The 10,165-nt window shown below is 42.2% G+C and overlaps 1 long non-coding RNA gene across 1 annotated transcript; it reads left to right on the top strand.

Moving 5' to 3' along the window:
- Window positions 1-2,558: 2,558 nt before the first annotated feature.
- On the top strand, window positions 2,559-9,780 carry LINC02801 (long intergenic non-protein coding RNA 2801; the record flags this gene model as incomplete). The annotated part of the gene is made up of 2 exons (XR_014485051.1): window positions 2,559-2,581; window positions 9,468-9,780. It is a non-coding gene; the product is annotated as a long intergenic non-protein coding RNA 2801 (long non-coding RNA).
- Between the last annotated feature and the right edge of the window lie 385 nt (window positions 9,781-10,165).

The following is a 10,165-nucleotide window of genomic DNA, read 5'->3' as shown; positions in this document are numbered from 1 at the left end:
TTAGTCCTGAGAGGGATCTTAGAGATAATTTAACTCTTTTTATTTTAGAGAAAAGGATCCTGAAGCCGGAGAGATTTGCTACTCTAATGGTATTAATATTAATAATGGTGTTGACTATGCTGAGTGTCTGAAGTGTGTAAGTTCATTTAATCCTCACAAGTTCTTTCTGAATAGTTATTACTATTATCCCTACTTTACAGATGAGAAAACTGAGACTTAATAAGGTTGTGCATCTTGCCCAAGGCCACACAGCTCATAATGGGCATAACTGGAACTTGAGACCAAGTCAGCTGGATTCTAGATTCTGAGTCTTAGAGAAGTAACTCACAGCAGCTCATATAAAAAGTTTTCTTCACTTTAGGAGGCCGAGGCAGGCAGATCACTTGAAGTCAGGAGTTTGAGACCAGCCTGGCCAACATGGTGAAACCCTGTCTCTACTAAAAATGCAAAAAAAAATTAGCCAGGCTTGGTGGCGTGCACCTGTAATCCCAGCTACTCGGGAGGCTGAGGCAGAAGAATCGTGTGAGCCTGGGAGACAGAAGTTGCAGTGAGCTGAGATTCGCCACTGCACTCCAGCCTGGGTGACAGAACAAGACTCTGTCTCAAAACAAAACAAAACAAGAGAATATCTTTTATATCTCAAGGGTCCAGAGAGAACCATAAAGGTGTGAGGTGTGAGAAAGATAATGGGGTTTCTCCACAGTCTATACTGCCTTGTCTGGCGGGAATAGTAATAACCGACAGGAAGCTGACTGTGTGTCGGATATGGTATTAAGTTCTATACCTGGATTATGTTAATCATTTAATCCTCACTTCAACCTGTGAAATGCAAATTATTCTGGCACATGTTAAAGATGGTGAGGCAGACATTATTCACGGGGATCGTGGCCATAGGTATTGGGATCACTGCAACGGGGGCTTGCAGAAGAGGGGAGAGAGTAGACCTAACTCTTCCCCGGACAAGGACAAGTGGTTTATAAGCATGGAGTAGGGTGGGGGTCAGTGGATAGAAAATTACTAAGAGTGAACGTTGAGAATAAGGGGATTTCTGGGTAAACCAACTTGATGGGATCATTGTTGAAGGCAGACCAGGGTGATGGGGCAGTTTTTTTGACAGGGTTTTGCTCTTGTTACCTAGGCTGGAGTGCAATGGCTCGATCTGGGCTCACTACAACCTCTGCCTCCCGGGTTCAAGCGATTCTCCTGACTCAGTTTCCCGAGTAGCGGGATTACAGGCGCCCGCCACCATGCCTGGCTAATTTTCATAATTTTAGTAGGGACAGTTCACCATGTTGGCTGGGCTGGTCTCAAACTCCTGACCTCAGGTGATCTGCCCACCTCAGCTTCCCAAAGTGCTGGGATTACAGGAATGAGCCACTGGGCCTGGCCAAGGATTTTTGTTAGTAGGATTCTTGTTCAAAATGGATTCTACAAAGATAGAGAGGGAAGCCCCAGTTCAGGCCCAGTCAAGCTGAGGACTGAGAGGAGCCTGACTAAAGTTTCAATCAAAGGAGAGAGTCTTTGTCAAACTCTATGAGATGACCAATATTATACCCATTTTATAGATTAGTGAACTGAGTCACAAAGATGAGTCAAGGTCACACGGTAAATGATGGAACCAGGATTTAAACCTATGGAGTAGGATTTGAACCTCTGTGCTATACATATATCTAACATGCCTGTTTTTGACATGCGCTTCCACACGACTACCATATAATGACAATTTGTGTGTAATGTGATGGCCTTGATCGTTAAAGACAGATTAAACATAACACCGTGTCTTTGTTGGGAGATTTATTCCATTGTATTCAAGTATTTTGGGGATCGGTCATCCATCTAGTATCCAGATAACATTTCCAGATTAATATCTCAATTCCTGGCCATTCACCCAGAAGGAGCTATTTGCTTAGGTTGAAGGGATTGACCTGGCTACAGCTCACCCTTGTCCTGCCCTTTCCTCTTCAGAATTGGAAGGGAATCCTGCCCTGCTGTTAGGCGCTGCTTTCTCCCTTTGATTGGTTACATTGCAAGTCATTTTGCAAATGAGACAAGCATTAAGTTTTGTGAAATGGTGGCGTCCATTGGTGGTGAAAGGTGTAGAATGAAATCACTTAAAGTAGAAGCTCTTTTCCAAATGATTTCATGTCTCAGATCTAAATTATTCATTTGAGAAATTAATCAGTTTGGATTTTAAGAGTTGCTGTTGGGTGATGATTTTCTTCTTCTTTTGCCTCTAATGGATAATTTGAGGGAATCAGCTTTTATATTAAGAAGATAAAACATGAGTTTGCAAAGTTGCCGTCTGATCTTATTGCCTGGTGGGCCGCCTAGGAAAAGGAGTCTCTGATGAATATTGGATCCTGAGGTGCATAAGGGCAGGAGCTACATATAGACAATTCCCTTTGTCTGCTATTTAGTGCAAAGCCTTGCACAACTGGGCACCACACATTTGCCACTAATGATATGTGGGAGTTGGAGAGTTACCCCCATTCTTCGTTCTAAACATCTCTCTTGGCTTTCTTTGTCCCACTGCCTGCCTGAATCTGGCCCTGAGCAGGATGGCCACCCCACAGGACATAAGGTATGGGTTTGGAAAATTGAGAAAATGATCTGTGTTAGCTGGCTTCTGTGTTCCACGTGCATTTTATTGGAGCCTGTCTGAAGATAGTGCCTTGCTTTTGGAATGAGACCTGCTGAGTCATGCCAGGCTTTTCCTCTTTCACAGTAATGCCTTATCTCTGAGCATGAAATTGACCCAATGTTTGTCTATGTGGTCACTACCATGGTTCCCAAGCCCATAAACATCCCCTAATCTTTTTCTTCACTACGGATGCAGTTTTTCTACTCATATTCAATACTTTAAGAAACTCACTCTTTCATTCTGTATTACTAACCCATGGCTCCTTCCTGTTCCTTCTTCACTTTAGTATTTTCTTTTTCTGAGAGGAGATCTTGGGTGAAAGTTATTATAGCTATACTTTATTAAATGTCTTCTGTGTGTCTGGGTCTGTGCTTAGAACTAATAATTATTTGTAACAATTGTCATCACTGTACACTTACTATGTATCCAGCAGGGCTAAGTGCTTTGCAGACATAGATTCATTTAAGTCTTATAACAAGCTTATGACACGAATACTATTAATAAACCCATTTACAGATGTGGAGACTGAAGATTAGTGAAATTAATTAACTTGCCCAAGGTTACTAAGCTAGTTAATGACAGTCTTGAATCAGGCAGTCCAACTCCCAAGCCCATACTCTTAATCACTACAATATATTGCCCTTCTTTTAAGCCTGTGGCCTTTCCTATTGTTCACAGGTATCGTGCAAGGGCAGTGTATTGCTGTACAGACCTAATAAGATCCATGCTTTGACCTCAGGCTTGTCTGCCTCCAAAGCCCATGCTTTTTCCACTCTCCAAATTGCCTTTGAGGAAGATAGACTCTGAGTTGCCCACTATCACCTCACCAGTTGTTCCTTTCTTAGGCACAGAGAGAACAATGTAGGATTAACTACATCACATATGATACCCAAAGAAATCCATTGGTTTACTCCAGTGGCTTACCAATGTCTTTATCATCCTTTCTTCAAATTTTACATGGTACAAGAGATCGAGACAAAGCTACTCTGGTTGAATTCACAATAGGGGACCTGTGCCCTCCTGTGCCCCTGCTCTACCTCCCATGAACCATGGTTTCTGCAGTTCCTCCATCAAACCCTGAAGGACACCAGAAAGCACAGCTGTAATATCAGTTAACCTCATCCTAAGTCAGGAACACATACCAACCATCACTAAGTGGATAGTTGTTTATTCCATTTTTGCATTTATCAAGATAACATTATTCCAAGACATCTATGGTTAAAAATAACAACAACAACAGCAACAACAACAACGTTTTGTCCTTATTCCAGTCAAAAATATATTTTCTAAGCCCATTTTCCTATAATTACATTAAAAGAAACATATTGGTCAGATCAAGTCAATAAACACTTGTTTAGTGCCTGCCAGCCCTGGGGAAACAAATCTCAGTATGACATGGTAACTTCTAAGTTATGAGATGATGATGATTATTCTCAGTTTTCTGAATGGCTTAAGCCCAGGCAATTAGGTCCTCTCTAAGATTATAGCAGAACAATCATGTATTGGATTTCTCTTCCCACAGAAACTCCAACATCCAAGCCATAGACATATCATGAAGGCAGGTCACACTATGATTTCACCTAAGCCATTAGAGTCAGTCATGGCTTACTTTCTTCCTATAGACAGCCCAGGGCACATGCTAGCCATGGACTTTAGCTGCTGACACCCAGGTATGAAACTAAAATGAATGATAGACAACTCATAGCAAGATGTAGCATACCGTGAAGCCAAATCTAAAAAGTTTTCTGGGTGTATCTGTTATCTTTATCCCTGGATTATCAGACCAGTGTTTTCAATTTTGATCTTCGTATTTAATGGAAGGAAAATCTGATTCCTCTGGAGTAAGAAAGGTGAAAAAGATGACATAGATGTATGTCTTTTAGGTTATGAGTCTGGAATGGTGGCAAAGAATACTATGTGTCCACCAAGTCCTATCCCTTTGTCTTTTGGGCACTAACCTAGACTACACCTCCAAGCCTTTTTTGTGGCTAGGTGGCATCGTGTCATTGAGTTCTGGCCAATTGATGTTGCCAGAAGCAATGTGTACCATTTCCAGGTCTGGCCCATAAAGTCACCCTATGCAACCCTCCATGGTCTCTCCTCTTGTATTCACTGGTTGAGTGGAGAGGACTCTATAGATTTGGAGGATAGTGGACCCAGAGGAGAGAAAGAGTGCAGATCTCTAAATGAGCAATGAGTTTGTAGAGAGAGACCTGCACTTGGCTGTGAAATAAGCAATAACCCTTTTTTTTTTGTGTAAAGCTGTTGAGATTTGAGGAATGCCAATTACAGAATTTAGCTTACCTAACTAATACAGAGGCATAGTAAATAAGAGCCTAAGTATTAGAATTAGACAATTCTGGGTTCTATAAAAACTTTTCCACTTACCAGCTGGGTGACCTTGCACAAATTACTTAACCTCTCAGAGTTTCAACATCATTTGTAAAATGGGAATATAATAACACTTACCTCATAGGGTGGTGGGAGAACTCTATGGAAACATATGTGTATAATGTCTGTTACATAGCAGGTGTAGCAAGATTACAAATTCACTCACACAATCCAATTGTGCAAAGAAAATGTACTTCCTTTATTTCTCTATAACTGATTGAATTTTCTTCAAGATTCTCCAGCCCTGGGGTAGCAGGGAAACAAATGTGAACTTTAAATGAGTCAATTAACAATATGTCAGTCTCCTTTTGGTTTAAAATAGTTCCTTTCAGGTAACTGCTCAGGCTTTCAGAATCCTCACCCTCAAGAGAGTCAATGGGTGAATTTACTCTGTAGCCCCAGAGGTGGCCCCAGAGGTCTTTGTGCAGGCCTCTGGCTGCTCTCAGAGTCCTCACAGGTCCTGCTGGGTTGTGTCCTTTCCCTGTACTGTTAGTGCTTGCCTATGTGGCAGCTGCTGCTGGAAACTTGAGAGCTCTTCTTTCCTCAGCTTGGGAAGGGCTTGGTGGGATTCTCTTTTGAGGCAGCTGGTGCTATGTATCCTTCTGAGGCCTGGCTGTGATTACCACTTGCTTTCTGGCCTCGGCTGCCCTTGGCCACAGGGTCATTTAGCTCCCCCATAGTGACCACTCTGGTGAGTTGACTGTTCAGCAAGTCAGTTACTTTCTCGTTTCTTCTAAAGAGCATCCAGGAATTTCTGGATATTTTCCATACAAGGAGGGAGACCCCAGCAAACCAACTCAGGTCTGCTTTCAGCCTAGTCATGACTTTTCTCTGATATGGCCACCACTTGTTGCATGTGGGGGTGGGGACAGTATCCTGCAAGGAAATCTCTTCTCAGAGACTCAGAGAAGGACAAGGGCCTCTTTGCTTTTGGTTTTGTGGCAAACAGGCTCTAAGGTGATTCCTTATGATCCGCACATCCTGGTGCACATACCCTTGTATAATCCCCTCCTCTTGAGTTGTGGGGGTGGGACCTGTGACTGCTTCTAACCAATAAAATGTAAAAAATGGATACGGCATCACTCTGGTGATTATGCTACCTTATATAAAAAAATTCATCTTGCTAGTTGACTTGCAAGAGACTTTGCTTGCTGACTTGGTAGAGTGGCCGTGTAGGGAAACCCAATGTGGTGAGGAACTGTAGGTGGCCCCTAGGAACTGTGGGTGGCCTCTAGGACCTGAAGGTAGCCACCAGCCAGTATGAAGCCAGGATCCCAAGTTTTACAACCACAAGGAAATGAAAACTACCAATAACCTGAGTGAGCTTGGAGATGGATTCTTCTCCAGTCATGCCTCCAGATGAGAATGCAGCCCAGCTGCCATCTTGGTTGTAGTCTTGTTTGACCCTAAGTGGAGGATCCAGCTAATCCTGATCCATGGAAACTGTAAGATAATAAATGTCCATTATTTTAAGCTGCTAAATTTGTGGTTTAAATAACAAGCTGCTAACTTGTTATGCAGCAATGAACTTTGGCTGAGAGAGAGTTGGAGGCATGCGTATCTATTATTTCCCCTCCTGCAGCCCTTTTACACTTCTGACAACCTGCTGGCGGGTAGAAGAGCACACTTGCACTTTCCTCCTTCAGTCTGGTGGGAGGACCTCTCCTGCTGTCCCCAGTCACACACACATCATAACTTACTCCCGATGCCCAAAGTGGCATTTACTCACTCTACTTTCTTTGGGCTCAAGATGTGGAGTGGCTGCTGTGAGACATAATTTAGAAGAAGAGGTAATAAATACACAAATAATTAATATTTTAAGAATACTATCCCCATTACAAGGATCATTATATTCAGTTTCTGTATTAGTCCGTTTTCATAGTGCTATACAGAACTACCTGAGACTGGGTAATTCATAAGAAAAAGAGATTTAATTGACTTACAGTTCCACATGGCTGGGGAGGCCTCAGGAATCTTACAGTCATGGCAGAAGGTGAAGGGCAAGCAAGGCATATCTTACACGGCAGCAGAAGAGAGAGAGAGAATGAGGTGGGGAACTGCCAAACACGTTTAAACCATCAGATCTCATGAGAACTCACTCATTATCACCACAAAAGCATGGGGAAAACCACCTCCATGACCCAATCACCTCACACCAGGTCGCTCCCTTGACTTGTGGGGATTACAGTTCGAGATGAGATTTGGGTGGGGACATAGAGCCAAACCATATCAGTTTCCTTCCCTTTAGATTCGGTTGGTTGAACCTCATTGTTTTCCCAGATCAGGAAGTTACACAAACCGTTTTTAACTCTAATTTTCTCTTTAGTTTTTCCCTATTTCAAACTTCTCCTGGCATAGGGAAGGCCATTGGGGCTGGGTGGCCCACCTCCTTAGAGACATAAATAGAGCTTGCAATAAATGCTTGGGGAGTCTGGTTTCCCATGGGATGCTGATCCAGATAAGTAGCTATCCTGTTAGGGTCAATGGAATACAGTCACAGATTATTAGAGCTGGAAGGAGAGCTATAAAGTCCAAACACTATCATTTTTTAGAAAAGGAAGTCAAGGCCCAGGGAGGTAAAATGACTTGCAAAAAGTCACCATGTTGGTTATTCCAAAGCTGGAACGAATATCTGAACATTCCAATTCACAGACCATGCACTAGTTATCTTAAGATATCATGTACAAACTGCAAATCAATATGTAGCAGAAAATTCTTTAATGAGGCACGTTTTGCCAGAGTGGATTATTTTTTAGATTCACTTTATTGAAACCTCTTCCTTTGCAAGAATTAAGTCTTTATCCTTTTCTGCTGATAAAAGAAAACCTTTCCAGGTAAAGCCAAAGAATAGCATCTTTCCTCTGACCTGCTAAATGGTAATAACAGCTGTTAGGAATATGCCCCATCAGGCCCCAGGGAGGGAGGTGTGGGGCATTTGCAAACTTTGGGTTGCATTTGGAATTGTCTGAATCTGGGCAGCCTGCTGACCTCGGTTGGAGACAGACCTTTTAACTGTGCTTTTATGTATCATCGCTTCTTCTCTGTGTGTGTGTGTGTGTGTGTGTGTGTATAATAATTTTTTTTTTTTTAAAAAAGGGGAGCTAGTCTTTACTTTTTCCCCTTTCTAGCCTTTCAAGACAAAGCACTTGAAATATGAATATGATCTTTGTGGAAATGAGTGAGATTAAAAAAATTCTTCTATCATTTTGCAGAGATTTTTGTACCCCTGGAATTAGAAAATAGTTTGGGTCATAGAGAATGACCTTTTTAATGCATGTTGTTATTTTATTCCTAATTGTCATAAGCGAGCTTCCTGCAGATGAGTAGCTTGAGACACTGCCATTGCTCCTTCGTGTTACTGTTTCTCAGTCCTAACAGTCAGTTTACGATGTCAAGCATGGCACCACATTTCAGTTTTGTGAGAAACGCTGTAGTGTAGTGGGGAAGAACTCTAGCGATGGAGTCAAATGGACCTGAGTTCAGAATCTGTACTTTGGGGCAACTTACTTGACATCTTTGAGTCTGAGTTTCCTCATACGTAAAGTGGAGAGATTAATAGTGCTTACCTGATATGGATACTGCATACGTTAAATGAGATAAGAATATGGCATAGCTAACACATGCCTGGCACATAGTGGGTGTTGTCATAACATGCAGGACACTGTATTAGAATTACTGTACATGTTCACAATCCCAGCCAGACTGAAAACTCCATCAGAGCAGAAACTATGTCTGTCTTGGTGTAATCCCAACTCTCAGTTTACCGCGTACTGTATCATAGGTGTTTATACTTTTGTGAATTAATGAATAAACAAATGATCAAAAATTGATAATTATTACTAATGTTCCCCTTAACTTGAGTGGCACACCAGCAGATCACTCAGACTAGCTGAGTCATTTTGGCAATACCTTGTTGCCTAAATGCATTCAAACTTGCTCATACAGAGATGCAGGTACCAGCCGCTTCCAGGCTTCCTACCTTTGACATATTTAGTTCAGGTTTAGGAATTTGGAAAGGCATTTCTTCATAATCTGGCATTGACTGGAGCTTACAGAAAATTCTCACGGTCTGAAGTTTAAAAACCAATATCTGAAGAAGAACTAGAAAGGGCAAGTGTTAAAATAATCTGGTTAGAAAAACAAAGTTTCTTCTAACTTAGTTCTTAAAATTCAAAACCTGATGTGAACCCCTTATGAGTTCAATAATTACCAAGGAAACTGAGGCTTTTAATGTTCCTGTTCCATTATAGATAATTTCCTTCTCATAGGAGACCTCTAACAGCAGTCAAGATGGAAATAAAAATATTCTGAGGAGAGAGAGTGGAAGAAATAAAAAAGGAACATAATATGGAGGAAAGATAGATCCCTAGGAGATGGAGAGTTTTGTAAACAAGTTTTCTCTACACAAAGATTGGATTTGCCTTTGCATCTCCAGGTCCCAGCACAGAGCTAGGACATGTGAGCTGCTCCACCCATATTTGTTGGGTGAAAGGTACCTATGAGATGGTGTGGCAGAGAAGGAAAATGAGCTGGAGTGGAAGAAACCAGAGTCAGGGAAGCCAACATGCCAGAGTCTATTGCCTGGCTAAGGAGCAGAAAAAGGAAGACAAATGCTTGGAAGGAAAGAGGGAAGGACAAAAAGCTGGACTGCGAAGTTCTACTTTCATTTTTTGTTGTTTTTGTTTCTTTATTTAAGAAAAGCAACAAGGGGTCCAGGCACAGTGGCTCACGCCTGTAATCCCAGCACTTTGGGAGGCTGAGAGGGGCAGATCACCTGAGGCCAGGAGTTCGAGACCAGCCTGGCCAACACGGTGAAACCCCGTCAGTACTGAAAATACAAAGATTAGCCGGGTGTGGTGGTGCACAACTGTAGTCTCAGCTACTCAGGAGGCTGAGGCAGGAGAATCACTTGAACCCAGAAGGTGGAGGTTGCAGTGCACCAAGATCACGCCACTGCACTCCAGCCTGGGCAACAGAGCAAGACTCCAAAAAAAAAAGAAAGAAAGAAAAGGAGAAAGAAAAAAAGAAAGAAAGAAGGAAGGAAGGAAAGAAGGAAGGAAGGAAGGAAGGAAGGAAGGAAGGAAGGAAGGAAGGAAGGAAAAGCAACAAGGGAGAAATGTCAAGAGCAGAGAG

The sequence above is a fragment of the Rhinopithecus bieti genome, unplaced genomic scaffold (genome assembly GCF_001698545.2).
Source record: "Rhinopithecus bieti isolate Rb0 unplaced genomic scaffold, ASM169854v2 scaffold_1467, whole genome shotgun sequence".
Classification (NCBI taxonomy): domain Eukaryota; kingdom Metazoa; phylum Chordata; class Mammalia; order Primates; family Cercopithecidae; genus Rhinopithecus; species Rhinopithecus bieti.
Note: the sequence above shows the minus strand (reverse complement) of the source record. Positions and strands in the feature narration are given on the sequence as shown.